This window comes from Nilaparvata lugens, chromosome 9, assembly GCF_014356525.2.
Source record: "Nilaparvata lugens isolate BPH chromosome 9, ASM1435652v1, whole genome shotgun sequence".
Taxonomy (NCBI): Eukaryota; Metazoa; Arthropoda; class Insecta; order Hemiptera; family Delphacidae; genus Nilaparvata; species Nilaparvata lugens.
Window position 1 is genome coordinate 23383068 of NC_052512.1, and position 21675 is coordinate 23404742.

A 21675-nucleotide genomic window follows, 5' to 3' on the forward strand; every position below is an offset into this window, starting at 1 on the left:
CCACACACACACACACACACACACACACCACACACCCACACACACACACACACACCACACACACACACACACACACACACACACACACACACACACACACACACACACACACACACACACACACACACACACACACACACACACACACACACACACACACACACACACACACACACACAGACCAAAACCCAAAAACCACTTTTTTGGACTCAGGGGACCTTGAAACGTATAGAAATTTAGAAATTGGGGTACCTTAATTTTTTTCGGAAAGCAATACTCTCCTTACCTATGGTAATAGGGCAAGGAGAGTAAAAAGAAAGATAATATGACAAGAAGCGTAATGTTGTTGAATTGGAGTGAGATAGACAAACATTTGATGAGAAGAAGATTATTGAGAGAGCATGGGAGAATCAGTGTGGTGTGAGGGGCTTGGTGGAGAAGACCAGAGAGCGGTTGAGTGTTGCGATAAGAGGTTGGTTAGATGATGAAGAGGCTTAAGACATCCATTAATTCCTCTATTGAGAAGAGATATAGTGGAGAGTCGTTAGCGAATAGGAAGGGGAGTGGAGTAGAGTTGGATGAGATCATGAAGATACTCCTCCACAAGAGAACACACTTTTTGCATAGAACACAATCATAAGGTATGTGAATAGACAACATAGCGAGTAAGTTCACTAGCACCTGAATTTACATAGAAAATTAAGGTGAATCTAGGTGATAGTGGCAATATCTACTATAATGAGGTCCACGTTATATTGGCAGTGAAGAAAGATAGAAGAAAAACGTGGCCAAGTCTCTCCATTTTCCCACTGACTGTACACAACTGTTACTCAATTCATCCCATTAAATTTAATCTAATAATAATTATCATTTCCTTGATAAAATAATCAATTTAATGTCGAATTAATCAAGAAAAAATATTTTTTCATTATTTGATTCTAAAACTTGCTTTCATGACTGAGATCAGATTTTTATTTTTATACAAACCTGAAATGTCGGCTAATTTAAAAAGCTGTTATACAACAATCTGAATTTCAAAACAACAGAAATTGAGTTATTTGGTAGGTATTCTATTCCAATTTCCTTTGAAAATAATGCTTTCCCTTTGAAATAATCCTTTTTGAAAATGAGTAATTTCAATGGATTAATTCTGAAATAACTTTTCAATATTAACTTATTTATACCGGTACGAGTAGGTCTAACCTATACAGGTAGGCTAACTTGAGCATAGGATGGTTAGTTATCAACTTTCAAAATGTCATTTCAGGTATTTTAATTTGTGTTTCTCATAAGGTAATGTTTCAAAATTATTTCATTGTTTCAAAAATAAATTTCAAATCAATTATACGATTTTTGTACTCAAGTATTTTGATAGAATGAAGAAAAAAAAATGGCGGCTGAGAATATGGTTTGTTGAGTTTTGTACAGTCACTGTCAAAAGTAAATATAAAATATTCTGGCAAATAGACAACATTGCAAAGCGAGAGAGAGATAGTGCTATCTGTTTTGTTGTATGATAGAAAAGGACAGCAACAGTATTGTCAATATTACACTGCCATTATAATGTGGACCTCACTGTATATTACTTCTAGAAGTAATTACTTCTATTACTCTTATCAATTGAAGAAGTCATCATCATCATCATTATTGGCACTACAGCTCATGTAGAGCCTCAGCCTTCACAACCACATCCCTCTCGACATTCTGCTGTTCTTCTCCATCTTCTTATACCCAGTCTTCGCAAATCCTCCTCCACATCGCCAACCCACCGCTTTCTTGGTCTTCCTTGTAGTCTTCTTCCTCCAGTACCATTTTTAGTACCTTCCCTTCCGGCATTCTGTGCACATGACCAGCCCATCTCAGCCTCATACTTTTCACAACAAATGAAATACTGGTCTTCTCGAACAATCTTCTTAGTTCCTCGTTTGTTCTTATGCTCTATATCTCATTTTCCTTGATTGCTGCAAAAATTCTTCTTGAAATCTTCCTTTCCCAACTCTGTAGGAGACCTTTTTCTCTTCTAGTTAATGTCCAAGCTTCGGTCCCATATGTCACTATTGGTCTTTAAACCGTTGTGTAAATTTTCATTTTGCCTTTTTCTGACACATTCTTGGACTTGGAGATATTCTGCAGGGCAAAATAGATCCTATTTCCGGACATTATCCTAGCATCCACTTTTTCAGCCACATTATTTTCTTCTGTTATCGGGGTGCCTATTATTATTATTATTATCAGGGTGCCTAAATACTTGAATGATTTCACTTCTCAAAGGTTCGACCTGATGGCTGTATCAAAAGTAGGTATTGGTAGTGGTAAGTCGCAGTAGAGATTGATACATCTAAAAGCTGTGCAATGATGGAGACAGAATGCTGATTTGTACGTTCGACGCTAGCTTTCGATTGCTTTCATCAATCAACATAAAAATTACAATAAATATTATTTGAACCACAATACAGATTGTGTTCGTTGGCCAACAGAATTGACTCATTCCCTCATCTTTCTTCCATGAAATAACAGGATAACATTGAAAGTGAATTAGAAGAGTATAATAATTACAAATCGCAAATGAGCTGTCACCTTGATTATTAATTACTTGCAATTTATAACTCAATTACAACAACTATTCTTGACTTTCCACCGCTTTCAATACTAACTAACAGAACACTATCAAAACAAGGTCACTCTAGATGAACTATCATTCATGTAGAGTGGCCTTGATCAAAAGCATTCTGAACGAGTTCTCCAGCCTCGTGATTCATTTTTGGAATGACTATTGAATGTTCACCCTAACTTCTTATTTGAATCTGAATGACTCTCTTAGTACTCTAAAATGACTCATATGTGACTCAAACTACATATTCTCAGATTATCTTCAGTTGATCTTCATATATATATATATAATATATATATATATATATATATATATATATATATATATATACAGGGTGATTCATAATTATGTAAAAAATATTTCATTACGTGATAGTAGTGGTAGAAATAAGAGAAAAAGTTCATATAAACATATATCCATAAATGCCTCATTAGCGAGCTATACAGAGTGGAAGATTTAGCCCGGAATTCAGTTCCTCTGGTGAAATACACCGATGCTGAATTGTTTGGGGACTAGTTTTTGAAAAACTTATGCTGGATTCATATGGGAAAATATCTGAAAAATTGAATAAAACTAGTCTGGAAGCTGTATTGTGAGTAGTTTTTGAGAAAAAAGTTGAAATATGCTAAAAATTTAAGTAGAAAAACACAGACTTCTATGTTTGATGCCCAATAACTTTCTTTAATGACCGGTAATAAAAATATTTTTTGGCACTAAAAATTGCAGAGAATTTAATTCTGAAAAGAATTATGTAAGCTGTGTTAACTGAATTTAGATAAAAGTTGAATAAAATGTATTCTTATGTAGTACATTACACAAGAAAAATTTGCTGTTTTATGAGGAGAGAACTGATAACTCATAAGTTGTAGCTGATTGCAAATGAAATATTCGGTTTTTATGGAAAGTTTTTTTTATATGAAAGTAGCATATCTAAATGACATTAAACTTATACCAAAAGACTAGTTGATTATGCCATTAAGCCTAGGAGGAAGCTCAAACAGAAGTAGACGATCTCCTATGATTCCTGCCCAAATGTTTACTGAAAACTGATGTTGTGGGAGATTAGGATTGATGGCATGAGGATTCTCAGCTGCCCAAATATGTTGGTTGTGGACGTTAACGATAGCTGTTCTTGTAGAGTGTGCCTCGTCAGTAAATAAAACGGTTGTTAAAAAGTTTGGGTAAACAAGTTTTACTAAAAACCATCAGCAAATACCAGCACAGGGAATACAGTCTCGTGGCAATAGAGTATGAACTTTCTGGAGGTGGTATGGATGTAATTGTTGCTATTTTAGTATCCTTCAAATAATGGATTGATTCACATTAAACTGCACTGACAATTCTCTCGTGCTCTTCTCTGGTTGTTCATAAATTTCATTAAGAACTTGTTCTTCTAACACAACAGTCATAGTAGATCAGGGTCTGCCTGCATGAATGTGCTCTTTGGATATCAAAGGATCTGTTTCAGACAGACGTTGATGAATAATGGCAAAAAACCTTGAACTTGGACATACTCGGTTAGGAAAGTTCTCTTGATACAAACGTCTTGCTTCAGTACTATTACAGTTGTGTCCCATTCCATACATTTAATGCATGTCAGCTAATTCGGAGTATGAATAATGTCTTAGATTACCTGCCATTTTTCAAAAGTTAACACTCAACACAAAAGCAAAGTGGAATGCTTACTAATAACTGGATAATAGATTAAACAAAAAACACAGCGCGGTTACAGTAGGCCTAACTTACAGTTTGTTTTTTTCTGTTCAACAGTGAGCTAAAATATTTCTGAAAATAATTTACAGCTGATAATTTCTTTAAAATTTTCTTATTTGAACATGATAAATCAGCTGTTTTGGAACAGCTGTTATCAAAATCCATGTTTTATTTTTTCAATCAGCTACAACCTATGAGTTATTAGTTCTCTCCTCATAAAACAGCAAATTTTTGTGGTGTAATGTACTACATAAGAATACATTTTATTCAACTTTTATTTGAATTCAGTTTACACAGCTTACATAATTCTTTTCAAATTAAATTCTCTACAATTTTATTGCGAAAATTATTTGTTTACTGGTCATTAAAGAAAGTTATTGGGCATCAAACGTAGAAGTCTATGTTTTTCTACTTAGATTTTTGAATTTTCAACTTTTTTCTCAAAAACTACTCACACTACAGCTTCCAGACTAGTTTTATTCAATTTTTCAGATATTTCTCCATATGAATCCAGCATAAGTTTTTCAAAAACTAGTCCCCAAACAATTCAGCATCGGTATATTTCACCAGAGGAACTGAATTCCGGGCTAAATCTTCCACCCTGTATAGCTCGCTAATGAAGCGTTTATGGATATATGTTTATATGTACTTTTTTTCTTATTTTTACCTCTACTATCACGTATTAAAATATTTCACCATAATTATGAATCACCCTGTATATATAAATAAATGAATGTCTGTATGTGTGTTTGTTCCCTATAGTCTTGAAAACTACTTGAGAGAACGACATGAAACGTTGGGAATATGTTGTGTGAATATTGGGGATGATTTATTACCAGAAATTCCAATAGGGGGGCTGGTAATGATAATTTATTAATCCATTTTACAGATCTATGTTTTCGTATTTGCGGGCCAAGCGGCTACCAAAGAACGGTAAGATAATCATGATTCAAGATCATGTTGTGATATGATTTAGCATCTAAATTTACCAGCTGTAATAAACAAGTCACCCGTGCTTAATACGGTAGTTTGGGATTGATTTAACCTATCTTTTTTTCTAATACAACACTTGACTGATGGATTATAATATAATTATATATGATAATTATGATTTGTGATCGTCAATGGAATGAATAAAATAAATAGATATTACTACCATCTGATTGAGAGGAATATGTTAACGGAATAATAAATGCTGCATGACTAAGCACATAGGAAGTCCGTATTGAGATGTGAATTACAATATTGTTTGTCGGATAAATTTCATGTTTTACCAAATAAAGTTAACTGTAACATGGGATACATTGACTTTTTGGCGGTACGAAGTTCGCCGGGCCAGCTAGTGAATTTACATAACAGATGAGATATTGATGGATATGAATGAGTCTATATTTTGTAGTCGAGATATCATAATAATATCACTAATAGCTAGTAGTTCTGTGAACAGTAGACCTCACGCAGTATTCTCATCCACAAGTACCTGATTCAGAAACTATAGACCTTATGGAAATACTCCACACATCTGTGTAATCACTTGTCAGCTGATTTATAATGAATAATTCTATAGTCTGATTTTCACTCTTATATTGGCGTATGAAGGAGGCTCCTTTTTCCTTTTATATTATCCTTCAAATGCAAAATTTCCAAAAACCTTGTATATACGTCAACGCGCAATTAAAAAAGGAACATACCTGTCAAATTTCATGAAAATCTATTACCGTGTTTCGCCGTAAATGCGCAACATATAAACATTTAAACATTAAGAGAAATGCCAATCCATCGACTTGAATCTTAGACCTCACTTCGCTCGGTCAATCAAGATAATTTGATAAAACCAAGATTACGAAGTACAGTTTCATGTTCTGTATTCTATGATACAGTTAGTTTGCTCTACTGAGTTTTTATTGACTCGATTTTCATGAAGTCCAGCGATTCCTCGATAATTCCAATCATGAAACAAACAGAGCACGTTTTCGTCCGATGAACACAGAAATAACAGTCAAGGATCTTCTCATCAAAAGTTGGTGATTTGCATACGTAAGCAATTCCAAAGTTTTCCAAATCAAAGCCTCAGTTTCTATGGTGAGCTCCACTAGCAAATGTCAGCGTTCCTCATGAATATAAACCGATGCATTAAATCTAACCCATACTGACAGTTCCATTGAGTAGACTCTGAATCGGATTAGAAATAATGATAAGCTTCAGTTTGACTCATTCTTCCTCCTCCTCACTAACTGGAGCTCGCTCTTTCTCACTGACTAAAACTCTTATATCTCACTCATCCACTCCCTTCAACAATCGCATTCATTCTTGGTCTATAGTGAGGTCCACATTATAATGGCAGTGTACGATTGACAATATTGTTGCTGTCCTTTTCTATCATACAACAAAACAGATAGCACTATCTCTCTCTCGCTTTGCAATGTTGTCTATTTGCCAGAATATTTTTAATATTTACTTTTGACAGTGACTGTACAAAACTGAACAAACCATATTCTCAGCCGCCATATTTTTCTTCATTCTATCAAAATACTTGAGTACACAAGTCGTATAATTGATGTAAAATGTATTATTGAAACAATGAGATAATTTTTGAACATTACCTTATGAGAAACACAAATTAATATATCTGAAATAACATTTTAAAGGTTGATAACTAACCATCCTAGACTAAGTTAGCCTACCCGTATAGGTTAGATCTAATCGTACCGGTATAAATAATATTAAAAAGTTATTTCAGAATTAATAAATTAAAATTACTTATTTTTAAGTAGGATTCCTATTCATCTATTATTTTTAAAGGAAATTGGAATAGAATACCTACCAAATAACTCAATTTCTGTTGTTATGGAATTCAGATTGTTGTATCACAAATTTTTAAATTAGCCGCCATTTCAGGTTTGTATAAAAATAAAAATCTGATCTCAGTCATGAAAGCAAATTTTCGAATCAAATTATGAAAAGATATATTTTCTTGATCAATTTGAAATGATTTTGATTATTTTATCAAGGAAATGATAATTATTATTGGATTAAATTTAATGGGATGAATTGAGTAACCGCTGTGTACAGTCAGTGGCAAAATAGAGAGACTTGGCAACGTTTTTCTCCTATCTTTCTTCACTGCCATTGTAATGTGGACCTCACTATAGAAAGTTCAATTCATTTTTGATTGAGATCAAGAGTTCCTTCTTTCCCATCCACATCTATTTGATACAGGTAAACCTGAGTTGTTTCATCGGCACTTTCTTCATCTCCTGATTAAATATTTTGAGATACAGGAAGAGACTCAACTGAATTCGAAATTTCATGACTTATGCCTTCCCTTCTAAAAGTTGTCTTGTTGCTTCGTAATCATCTAACTCATCACTAGTTCTTTGTCTTCAAGATTTCAGGAAGATCATCAATCAGATTCTCACGAATTTTTCATGAATTTGATCAACTACAATTAACTCTTTCAGGCTTTCGTAGTCATCCACTTGTAATTCTTCTACCCATTCATTAAGAAAGCTTTTGAGTTCAAAAGCGAAATCTCGCCACGTAGGAAAACTCTCTTTTTTATGAAAAACAAATTTTGTCGAAATCGCTCCGGACTAAGCAGTTGGAATCGTTTGAGCAGTAAACTTTTCATATGATCAAAGTCGTTTGCAAGTGGATCAGGTTCTCTTGTAATGATAGCCTATTTACTATTTTAGTGGTAATAGTGCCATTAGATACTTGACCCAATTCTCTTTGGTTATATGGTTTCTATTCATTTGTCTTTCAAATAAGGTCGAATAGATGCTTATATCATTATACATGTTAAATCGTGTCAAAAGTTTCAAAAAATCATTATTCTTACTCACTGGGACGTCCGCATTATTCCTTCCTGCTTCTAGCTCTATTTTTTTTTAATTCCAATTGCTGCTCAAGTTGCAAAGTAATTGATATTCTCGTTCCTTTTCCTCATTTTCTTGTCTCTCTTCCTGTTCCTTTATCTCATCATTTTCTCTATCCGTCTTTACTCTTTCCAGAAGATTCTTGGTGAACTCTCCGTCGTGGCCTTCTGATTCGGTGATCAATTTACTTATATGTTCCACTCTTGGGTTGATAGGGAGATTAATATTAAGTTCTTCTGCTGTTACCTTATATTTCAAAATAAAACTCTCCCAACTCACTTCATAGACTTCTATTTATTTACGTTTTACCACTTACTTTTTAGCACAGCATTATTATTTGAGCCCATTTCAATGAGTGAATGTTTATTCTTGGTGAGTTACTTTAATCAATAACATTTTAAACACATGATAAGATCATAATATGTGGAATGGTAACTTACCAAATTAAATATTACCTGTATATTATGAAAGGTGTCAAGTTCTAGTCTCTGGAGGGGCGTCATGTGTCATGATCTTACTCCAAAGGGGGGACACGGAAATGTATAATTTGAACTATATGATAATAAATTAGGGTTATAATTGTTCAGCCAAGAATACGATTCCTTCGTATAGTGGGTCTTACCTTGGGTTGACGACTATTGCAACCTATTTTGCTCCGTAGAGAGGGGAGGACGTACAGTAAAAAAAAAAGTATTTAATAGTTGAAATGGTTAAATTAAATGAAATAATTGAAAAATTATAATATTTGCGGTTATGATTCACTGATAGATATTTGCAGGTTAGATTGATCAATCTTTGTTTAATCGAATTGTCGATATCACTTAAATCGATGTATCGAAGCAGAATGACTAGTATATGGATGGGACAGATTGAAAAAGTTAATTTGCTCAACAGAGGGTTTGTCGGTCTACAAAGGTAGCCGAAGTAAGGGACCTGAGACTCTAACTTAATATGGTAGGTGGCTATAATATAGTGAGGTGGAATTAAATTCACTTTAATAATAAAATACAGTTCAACTTGAATCTGCTGAAAATAAATCCTGTTGTCACTATGATCAGACAGAGATAGTAACTTTGGAGTGAACCTTTTCTCCAAATGATGACCAATATATCCAGAATCCAATACTTGTGCCGTAATTTGGAAAGATATTAGACCGCATGAAACAACAGGTAGAATGGCAAATCCATGCGAACCAGGTCTCTGATAAATACTATAGGTTATGTAGCGAAGTGCTGGACCAAAATAGTAAATATTTCGAGTACCGAGTTTAATTCTAACGTTGTCTATACGATCTATTACCTCTCTTTTCAACGTTGATCGGCTGATGATGCAGGATTCACTTCACCTCGGTGTAGCAGGCCGGTGGGAGTCGATTTACTATTTGATTCTGTGGGATACTCCCAATGACAGAATTTATTACTTGATAAGAAAAACGACCACCACTTACCACCAGAATAGATAATAGTCTAATGATAGATACTATACTCGCTACTGTCTGACTATTGCAAAACAGGACGTGTCCTGAATGACCAATGTGTGTCAGTCGAGAAAGAACGAATTTGGAGGTATAATGAAGTAAACCCAGTTTAACAAAACGGTAATATGGATATATTCTGAGAGATAAACTGTTACAGCAAATATTGAATAAATTAATGAACAGATTATGTGAATAATAATTTTCAATAGATACAAAATAAATATTGGTTGATAGCAGATTTGAATCTTTAAATTATAAATATTATATAGAAAGTTCGGTACTCTTCAATTAAACAAAATGAAATGGATAATAGCCCTTGGAAAGGGTCATAAACTGAACTAGTTCAACAAGAAAAAACAAGTTAATATGAAATGGTGATTCAGAAAATAGAATAGGCCTAAATTAATAATTAAAATTATTCTCAGGGTGTGGTTTCGCCTAAGGAAAATAGACCTTTTGGCTAAGTACAGCGTGGATAGTTAAATGTATTTAATATTATAAAAATTAATTATGATAAGTTTTGTACCCTTAAAACTATAGTCATGACTTTTCCAAATGGACGAATTTATACGCTGTACAGTTTTCGCAGATTTATGGGGATCCCCTTTTATATATTCGAATAACTTACGCAGACTTTTGTTTCCGTTTTTTGGTTTTTTCGAAATATATTCGGCCGTAGAATATATCGTTCCGGCTGGGTCCTTCCACGTGGCGAAAAATGTTGAACAGACTTCACTGATATAATTTCAGGGTTTATTTGAATGAAATTTAAAATCTTAATATCACAATTATTATAGGAACTTTGGAACAACTTTTTTAAAAAACAGAAAAACGAAGATTAAGTTACATGAAACAGAAATTAAAGCTTTTGAACAATTAGATACGTGGACTAGGTCTGCATCCTACCGATGATCCTTGCAAAATGGCCTCGAGTCTTCCTCTTCTAATTTTCACTTCAATTTCTCTTCCAAATTTTATCTTGCCAAATTTACATATTAATTCGGGATTGGTCCGATTCTGTGACGTAACCAATACGCCGAATGGGTGGTGTCACTGTGTCCAACTTTAAAGCTTTTAAAATAGGGTGAAATTCCTGATTTGAAGTTGTTCCAAATTATTATTTAGTTTTTTATAATTATAATAATACATAAATAATAGAATTCGTCTATGATGATATGCTTTTAAATTGGCTTCAATGAACAGCTAAAGATTATAGAACATAGACATGCTTGTATAACATAAAGTAGACATAAGAATATATATGTTTATAACAATAACGAACATCATAATAAATAAATATTTCTTCCTATTTTTTTGTTTATATTGTTTTTTATACGCTAGAATATCGACCCTCAAACGTTATATATGGCTAAGCTAATTTGTTCATATATTTTTAACAAGTATATTTTTCTTTGTAGTTTAAATAAATAAATATTCGGGCTTATTTGGCCTAGAAACGAAAGTATAAAAATGAAAAATTTAATAATATATTATTTCTATGATCGATGTTTAGTTGAACTGCCTTCTCTATTTGCTACTTGTTAATGAGCTAGCCTTGGTTTGTTTTAGGGTTATGTTTTCGTTTCGAAACTAACCTTCAAATATAACTTTACTGTTCCAATCCATAGGCATATAAACATATACGGTTTTTTCCATTGACTAATTTTTTGGAAGACATATAATTACAGATTTATTTATTTCCTTCTTTGTAAGTTAGATAATGGTCGTCTATCTACCTCAGATAAGATTGTATTGTTTCTGCGGTGATAGAAACTATTCAGTTCTTGTACTAGCCTATGAACAAATTTATTCTGTATTTTGAGGACTGTACGATCATTGGTACATCACAAAGGATAAGGAATTTCCTCAATACTCAGATAACACTATACTAGTAGTTCTGTGAACAGTAGACCTCATGCAGTATTCTCATCCACAAGTACCTGATTGAAACTATAGACCTTATGGAAATACAGCAATAGACTGGCTTCTCCACACATCTGTGTAATCACTTGTCAGCTGGTTTATGATGGATAATTTTATTGTGTCTGATTTTTACTCTAATATTGGCGTATGAAGGAGGCTCCTTTTTCCTTTTATATTATCCTTGAAATGCAAAATTTCCAAAAACCTTGTATATACGTCGACGCGCAATTAAGAAAGGAACATACCTGTCAAATTTCATGAAAATCAATTACCGTGTTTCGCCGTAAATGCGCAACATATAAACATTAAGAGAAATGCCAAACCGTCGACTTAAATCTTAGCTCACTTCGCTCGGTCAATAATCTACTCTGAATATTGGATTAATCAAACTATAGAATTATTCATAATTAATCAGCTGAGAAGTGGATTATTCATTGCATGCATCACACAGATGAATAGTTGGAACAAGATATTTTTGGATGAGAAAACTGCGTGGGGTCTACTTTTCACAGAGCTACTAGTATAGGATGAATCATAGCAACGTATATAAACAGCTGGTTTATCATTTCACAAGTCGTGTTTTGAGTGGTATAATCCATTGTTATAATCAGGCCTAACAATGGAAGACGATCATCTAATATCACCTTCCCTCTCTCTCTTATCCACTACATCTCTGTCTCTCCCTCCCCGTTCCTCTCGCCCATCATTCATCCGTAGCCAATGAAACTTGAGACCCTCACTAATACCGAAGAAAACTGAAGCCAGAATAATGAGGAATAAATTCCTTTTCGATTCTCACCGGAAAACTTCTAACCAATAACCAACTCCTTTCTTTCCTCTCATTTTTCATAACCACTCCTCCTCTTCTCCATCCTCCTCCACTTTCTTACAATCTAACTTTTTCTCTTCTTCTTCTCACTATCTTTCTCCGTACACTCATCTTTCTGACCATCTCCACTTCTCCTTATTCCCTCCCCAATACCTTTAAAAAGCTCTTTCAGCAACTTGAATAGGGGGATACCCTTCTGTTAAATCAGCAGTCTTTTGTCAATATCACAGAGTATTTGTTAGTGGAAATCACTTTAATCTTACTCAAAGAGGAAAAGCTTCAATTAAACATAAGCTGAAGAGCTTCCAATTTCAGATAATTCCAATGACTTGTATAATCAAATAGCTGTTCATGAATTTAGAGTTCATGAATCAAGTTAACTAGACGAATAAACAGATTAAAACTTGATTTTTGAAGTGAACTTTCAAAGTGGTCAAATCACACTTATTTCAATATCAACTTCCTTCTTCTTCATCTACCGTCTCCATGGCGGAGGTTGGCTATCATGATGGCGATTTTTACTTTCCTTGCCCTATTACCATAGGTAAGGAAAGTATTGCTGTCCGAAAAAAATTTAAGTACCCCAATTTCTACATTTCTATACGTTTCAAGGTGTCCTGAGTCCAAAAAAGTGGTTTTTGGGTATTGGTCTGTATGTGTGTGTGTATGTATGTATGTATGTGTGTGTGTGTGTGTGTGTGGTGTGTGTGTGTGTGTGTGTGTGTGTGTGTGTGTGTGGTGTGTGTGTGTGTGTGTGTGTGTGTGTGTGTGGTGTGTGTGTGTGGTGTGGTGTGTGTGTGTGTGTGTGTATGAGTGTATGTGCGTCTGTGTACACGATATCTCATCTCCCCATTAACGGAATGACTTGAAATTTAGAACTTAAGGTCCTTACACTATAAGTATCCGACACGAACAATTTCGATCAAATGCAATTCAAGATGGCGGCTGAAATGGCGAAAATGTTGTCAAAAACATGGTTTTCGCGATTTTCTTGAAAATGACTTCAACGATTTTGATTAAATTCATACCTAAAAAAGTCATTGATAAGCTCTATCAACTGCCACAAGTCCCATATCTGTAAAAATTTCAGGAGCTCCGCCCCATCTATGCAAAGTTTGATTTTAGATTCTCAATTATCAGCCTTCATATACAATTTAAACAAAAAATTTCAAGTGGAAAAGATTGAGCATGAGAATCTCTACAATTGATGTTCAGTAACATTTTCACCTGTGAAAAATTAAAAATAAGCTCGAAATTCGAGAAAATGTGATTATCCAATTGCAAACTGTTGATTCTATTAAATGATTCACTATGAAGAGATTCCTCGTGTGTCTCCAGAGTTATTGCCCTGTCACCAGCTGGCTCAAATCTTTGAATAGTAGACTTGAGATGCGCGGGAACGTGATCAATTTTCATAACGGCAAGAAAAGTTGTGTGAGTGCGCCACACCAGATTTTTATTTCACTCACAGCTGCTTTTAACTAATAGGTCGTTAGATGTACACTGGAACCAATCCCGCAAGTTGCGCAACCAAGACATTCGTCTTCTGCCCACTGATCTCTTGCCAGTTATTTTTCCTCGCATAATGAGGTGCAATATTCCATATTTCTGTCCCCTCATTATGTGACCTAGGTACTTAAATTCCCGTTCCTTCATTTCACATATGAGCTCTGGCCTTTTCTCCATTCTTCTTAGAACCTCTTCAATATCAACTTATAATATTGTGATTCACAGCAAACAATTCAATTTGGAGGAAAAGTGTCAATCAAAAAAAATCTGGTGTGGTACACTCACACAACTTTCCTCGCTCATATTTGAAACTACGATCTGTATATGTGTATATATAATCGTTTTCAGAGTACTTTTTCTTTGTGTGAATTGTCAAATTCGATGATTTTTACTTTCCTTGCCCTACTACCATAGGTAAGGAAAGTATTGCTTTCCAAAAAAAATTAAGGTACCCCAATTTCAAGTTTTCTCTACGTTTCAAGGTCCCCTGAGTCCAAAAACATGATTTTTGGGTGTTGGTCTGTGTGTGTGTGTGTGTGTGTGTGTATGTGTGTATGTGTGTATGTCTGTGAACACGATAACTCCATTTCTAAATAACCGATTGACTTGAAATTTCAAAATTAAGGTCCCTATACCATGAGGACACGACAATAAGAAATTCAATAAAATTCAATTCAAGATGGCGGAGAAAATGGCGGATAATTACTAAAAAACCATGTTTTTCACGATTTTCTCAAAAACGGCTCTAACGATTTTCTTCAAATTTATACTATGGATAGCTATTTATAAGCCCTATGGACTGACATGAGTCTCATTTCTAGGAAAATTGCAGGAGCTCCATAATATTCATGAGAAAAATGGCGGATAATTACTGAAAAACTATGTTTTTCACGGTTTTCTTGGAAACGGCTCTAACGATTTTCTTCAAATTTATACCATAGATAGCTATTTAAAAGCCCTATCAACTGACATGAGTCTCATTTCTTATGAAATTGCAGGAGCTCCGTAATATTCCTAAGAAGAATGAATGTTGTTAAATTTCTATCACGATTTTCTCAAAAATGACCCGATATTTCTCAATTTCATACCCTGTATAGTTATATATCAGCTCTATTAACTAGCATGAGTCTCCTCCTTGAGAAATTAACAGGGGGTCCACCTCATCCTTGAGAGATTTACTTTGTAACCTTCTTCTCGTGCGTGAGGTAGGTAGGTAGAGCAGTTCATTCAAAAGAACACACATGTCGATATTTTATTTTTAAAACAGCTGTTTTGACAACTTTTAAAAAATCCTCAAATTACATAATTCAAACAAAGGAAAATGTACTCTGAACACAATCACACTATAATCGTAGTTTTAATTATTTAGCCGCCAATCGGCATAATGTTATTCCCTAAATTATCCTCGTTAATGGGGCTTATAGATCAATGAGCAAGGAAAGTTGTGTGAGTGTACCACACCAGATTTTTTTAGTTGTCATTTTTTTAAAGTCGTCAAAACAGCTGTTCTACAGATGAAATATCTCGACTATGTGTTCTTTTTATGAACTGCGCTACCTACCTACCTCATGCACGAGAAGGTTACTAAGTCCATTTCCCAAGGATGGGGTGGTCCCCCATTGGATTCCCAGAAAGAAGACTCATGCCAGTTGATAGAGCTGATGAATAACAGAGTATGAATTTGAAAAAAATCGGTCAAGTTATTTTTGATAAAATCTTGAAAAACATGGTTTTTTAGTAATTATCCGCCATTTTTCTCAAGAATATTATGGAGCTCCTGCAATTTTCCCAGACAGAAAACTCATGTCATTTGATAGGGCTTATAAATAGCTGTCCATGGTATAAATTTGAAGAAAATCGTTAGAGCCGTTTTCGAGAAATCCCGTGAAAAACATGGTTTTTTAGTCATTATCTGCCATTTTTCTCAAGAATATCACGGAGCTCATGGAATTTTCCCAGAAATGACTCATGCCAGTTGATAGTGCCTATGAATATCTATCCATGGTATGAATTTGAAGAAAATCGTTAGAGCCGTTTTCGAGAAAACCGTGAAAAACTAGGATTTTTAGTAATTATCCGCCATTTTTCTCAAGAATATTACGGAGCTCCTGGAATTTTCCCAGAAATGAGACTCATGCCAGTTGATAGGGCTTATAGATAGCTATCCATGGTATGAATTTGAAGAAAATCGTCAGAGCCGTTTTCGAGAAAACCGTGAAAAGCATGGTTTTTAGTCATTATCCGCCATTTTTCTCAAGAATATTACGGAGCTCCTGAAATTTTCTCAGAAATGAGACTCATGTCAGTTGATAGGGCTTATGAATAGCTATCCATGGTATAAATTTGAAGAAAATCGTTAGAGCCCTTTTCGAGAAAAACGTGAAAAACATGGTTTTTTAGTAATTATCCGCCATTTTTTCCGCCATCTTGAATTGAATTTTATTGAATTTCTTATTGTCGGATCCTCATGGTATAAGGACCTCAAGTTTAAAATTTCAAGTCAATCGGTTAATTAGGAATGGAGTTATCGTGTTCACAGACATACACGCATACACACATACACATACACACACACACACACACACACACACACACACACACACACACACACAGACCAACACCCAAAACCATGTTTTTGGACTCACGGGACCTTGAAACGTATAGGAAACTTGAAATTGGGGTACCCTAATTTTTTTTGGAAAGCAATACTTTCCTTACCTATGGTAGTAGGGCAAGGAAAGTAAAAAAGTGCTATTGCTATGTAATCTGAGTATACTATAATGTCATATAAATAACTGCATTTTTTGTTGATTGACACTTTTCACCCAAATTGAATTGTTTGCTGTGAGTATTACAATAGATTATAAGTAATTGATATTGAAGTGAGTGAGATTTCTCCAGTCAAAAGTTCAGTTAGAAATGCAAGTTTGATTCGTCTAGATAACCTCAATTCGGCAATGTTATCCAGTAGTAAAAAACCAGTCCCCCTCGACACCATGAAAGCCCCCCTGAATACAGGAGACAATTGAGCTCTCACTCTCCCTTCATAACCATAAAAATGTAATCTTTCAACACTGCTGACTCTTTTGAGATCCTCATTCACCCCTAGAAGTTGTTGATTATTTTAAATAAAAAATAACACATCAGATATACAAGTATCAGCTATTCACTATGGCAGGCAGTGGTCAATCCCCCTGTATGCACTTCTGCGTTATCAGTGAGTAGGCCTAACCACATATTCTTCACAGTTCTCAATGAAGAAATTTCGATCAGTTGGATGAAGAGAACTGATTTTGATTTTGACTAGAACTGATTTTGATTTCGTTTTGATCAATCTGAATTCTAGAACTCAGTCCAGTGCATGAATGCTTGAACTGAAAGAAAATTTGTTATGAATGTTGGGAGCAGAAATATGAAGGTGACCGAACATTATCATTATTATTTCTAGAAAAGGAACAGTAGAATGATCTAAGCGATATGGGACTGCGTGATTAAACTGATTGCTTCTAGATACTGTTGTTGGTGAGATGTTGTGATATCTATCCATAATGAGAACAGTGTTAAAACTGTAATTGACCGAAGCAAAGCTGAGGTCTTAGTTTCAACTCGATCGGTTTTTGTCTGTTTGTACCGCAGTTATAGTGGCAGTTATTGTCCGATTTGGATGAAATTTGGTAAGCAAGTTCTTTGAAACAAGGCGCAGAAACGTATGTGTAACGATTTTTGGTAAGACCTTCGGTTTTTTGTAATATATCGAAAAAACCGTAGAATAACCTCGAAAGTATCTTTGAAGATACAGCAACTCATGTTCCTACTTTTACGCATCCGTTCCAAGTTATTGTTCCTCCTGTCATTGTCACCAACAAACCCATCTTATTTAGAATCATTTTCCATCTCACCATCGTCTGTGAGATGATTAATCATCTAAATTGCCTACTGCATATTCCATTTTTCCGTCAGTTGACCGATTTCTTATAATTAATTATTAGAAAAGTTGTAATTTATGTTTATATTGTGAATATGGAGACGATATAAAGGTACCTCCTTGATAAGTCCGGTGTCCCTGCAAACAGTTTCTCTAGCACTTTCAATGGAGAAAATAATAGATGACAAGGCTGAATCTTCACAATAATATACTGTACTTACTGGCCCTTCTCATTAGATTGAGAGTTTTATTCATGAGCGAGGTCTACTGTTCGCAGAACTACTAGTTTAACAATATGATTAATAGTGATATTTCTGACATCCTACTGTTTTCATTATGATTGCCTTCATAGAAAAGAGTAGGATCATGGAATATGCCTACTGGAATATATTTTTTGGAATTGAAATTGAAATGTATTTATAACACTGATAATTTACTAACAAAAATGAATCAAATTAACAAACCAGTACAAAAATTTTGAGAAAATAATTTACTAAAATACTTAATGGAATATTATCTTCCAATTCTATTTATATAAATGAAAATAGTTCAAAACTAACAGAAACATTATGTAATGTCAGAGTTATGACTAAGGTACTTCATAAGCTATTAGCTGAGTATAAGTTACCCACTAATAATTAGACTATTCAATTTAATTGAACTATTTTGACCTTTGCAAGAGACAGAAGCCTCAAAATAATATGCATATGGTATGCTCTCTCCATGGTAAGGTATTCAAAGAATAATATTCTGGATATTAAAATTCGTTCTCATTGAGTCTCCGTTTAAAAAAGCTTGTATAAAAGTGACACTCAATTGAAGACATCAATCTCTGTCTGTGGAGAATGAATATTAACATAGATTGGATTGGATTGAAGTTCTTTATTCATGTATGTTACAATATATACTGGCTTACACACAAATTGACATTGAATGACAGTATTGATAATAATTCACAAAGTATGGGAAATTAATTGATGGGGATAAAGATTGAATGCAACTTTATTTGTATGTTGGCGAATAAAATATTCTATTCTAAATTTCTATAATTTGAATAACGATAATATACTATTGGGTTGTATCTACATAAACCGGCGGTGTTCCAACAAATAACTGTCGATTCTCTGAAAAGGATATAATAATATATAACATCCTTCCCATTAACACTCGACCAGCAATAAAATATTCCCAATGTCAAAATATTTGACAGTTATAGTGTCGGTTGCACGTACATCGGTTAAATTTTAACCGTGATTAATTTCATGAGAACCGATCAGAGAAGCCGTATTTTCTTAAAGGCCTTCTCTTATTGGTTCTCGTAGAATTAATCACGGTTAAAATTTAATCGGCTTTTGTGCAACTGGGCCATGGTGGGCAGCCTTTTAAACTGTCAGCAATGCTTATATGAATAAAACTTATGCTTCCCATTCGAATAATGCTGACAATTGGAAGTGGAACTCACCATAAACGATTAAGTTTCTCTCTTGTCAACACATCAGTTCATGTGTCAGCATTTCCAATGAATAACAATTGAACTTCCTCATTCAAAGATTGCTGATAGTTTGAAGTGAAACTCACCATAGACGATTAACAGTTTCTGCACAGATTGACTTCATGTCAAAAGCCACTAATCCAAGATGGCGCCGATTGTGTAGATGACGTGCAGAAACCAATTTCCTCTCAATAATCAATTTCCGCCATCTCTTGTGATTACCTCAGAATTTCACCTGAATTCACTCGAAACTGTTGGAATTCCTTATTAATAGCATCAATACTCAACATTGAGTTGGTGGCAGACTGCCAGAATATTGGTTTGAACCAATATTATTCTAGACATTCAAATTCATAATCTGTTCATGAACAATCAAATTTTGAACGAGAGTCTTGTCAGACAAAGAAATTTTGTTTGCTATTGAACAAGAAGTTCTTGTGTTCCTTTTTCTTACGTTCGGGATTGATAATAATGATACATATTTTTTCCATTAATATACAAATAAGCAATCTAATCAATAGAATGTACATAATACTAAAAAATACAATATATATATAATTTATTAAAAATATAAATGAATTACATTTTTTCAGGAATTACCTACTCAACTATGAGAAACCCATGTTCTAGAGCAGGTGTAGTAGTGATACATTGAATTCAGAGTAGGGGTGCGGAGTGAGCTCACATATTGCTCGAAATTATGTCTTCCAGTTGTTGTAATCCAGTTTTTAACGGCGCATTTAAATTTTCTTGAGTTTTCTATTATCTTGAGCTGTACATGAAGTAAATTGTGGAGTTTAGATACTTAGTGATAGAAGTGTCGTTGGTATGTTGCCTTCCTAGCCAAGTTCGTGATGATAGGGCTTCTATTTCTTGTATTGTGACAGTTGGTTCTGTTTTGAAAGTTTACTGGGTTTTTGTGTAGTCTGCAAATATTTCTAGGGAGTAGAGTTGTCTTGCGTCCATCACACCAAACTGATTGTATAACGAGGTGGCTTCTGCTTGATGATTTTAATTATAAGTTTTTGCACTTTTATAAGGGGTCGAGGTGAACGTTGAGAATAATTTCAGCTCAAGTTGTAGAATCTCTGAGAATAATTGAAAGCGAAGCTGAGGTTTTAGTTTCGACTCGATCGGCTTTTGTTTGTTTGTTTGTTTGTTTGTACCGCAGTTACAGTCGCAGTTATTGTCCGATTTGGATGAAATTTGGTATGCAAGTCCTTTGAAACAAGGCACAGAAACGTATGTGTAACGATTTTTGGTAAGACCTCCGGTTTTTTTGTAATATTTAAAAACCCCCAAACTAACCTCAAAAGTTACTTCTTCGTATCTTTGAAGTAGGGATGTCAATCCCGGGACTGATTTCCAATCCCGGTATTTCGGGATTATCCAATATCAATCCCGGGATCTCGGGACTGATCCCGGGATTGGCAAAAATAAGTTTCATGCATTTTCAACCAATTGTTCCTCCTCAATTACATGTTAAGTAACTGTGTGTGGATATGAAAAAGGGCCCATTAAATAGGGAGAGGCTATTATTAAAATGGAAAGAAAAATACTTGGGAATAATATTGAAATTGAACATTATATATCTTTGAGTGTTTCCAAGATTAGGAGTAAAACTGTTTTATTTCATGTCCTACCTTAAATTTGCTGTATCCTAGATGATGGTGAGAACTGAGGAAAGCAAGATAACTCATCAGAGTCTTTTTTATGTAGAACAAAAGCATTTCTATCCTACATCAGGACGGGATAGAGCTCACAATTTAATTACGTCAAATACTGTAAAGTGAATTGATATCACTTGAATTGATAATATTAATAATAAAATAGAATACTTTTTGTAAGACCGTAACTCCATACCGACCAAACAACGCGAAAGCTTAACCACTACACTACTAAATAAAATTTCGTAGAGCCAACTACAATATTTACTTCAACTAGATATTCTACTTATGATAGAGAAAGAGAAGAGGAGAGGAATAATTAGACAGAGAGTGAATCGTTAGTGCTTTTTTATTTCTGATTTCTGAAGTCTTTTCAAAGTTCGGAATGCATTCCAAGGAAATGCCATCAGCACTATTGCAAATATTGCGCCGTCTAGACTGGTAATAATTGTGGTGCTGTGTAAACAGAAACAAGAGTGTAGAGACGTAACAACCAATCAACAACCATTCTGCTAATTATGCGAACTGATAATGCGAATTCTATTAAGCCAGTACAGAGTATATACAATCAATATTATGTATATGCAACTGTAGGCTGTGCCTGTAGAATAAATTAGTCAAACACTTAGAACAATAAATTAGTTATAAAGA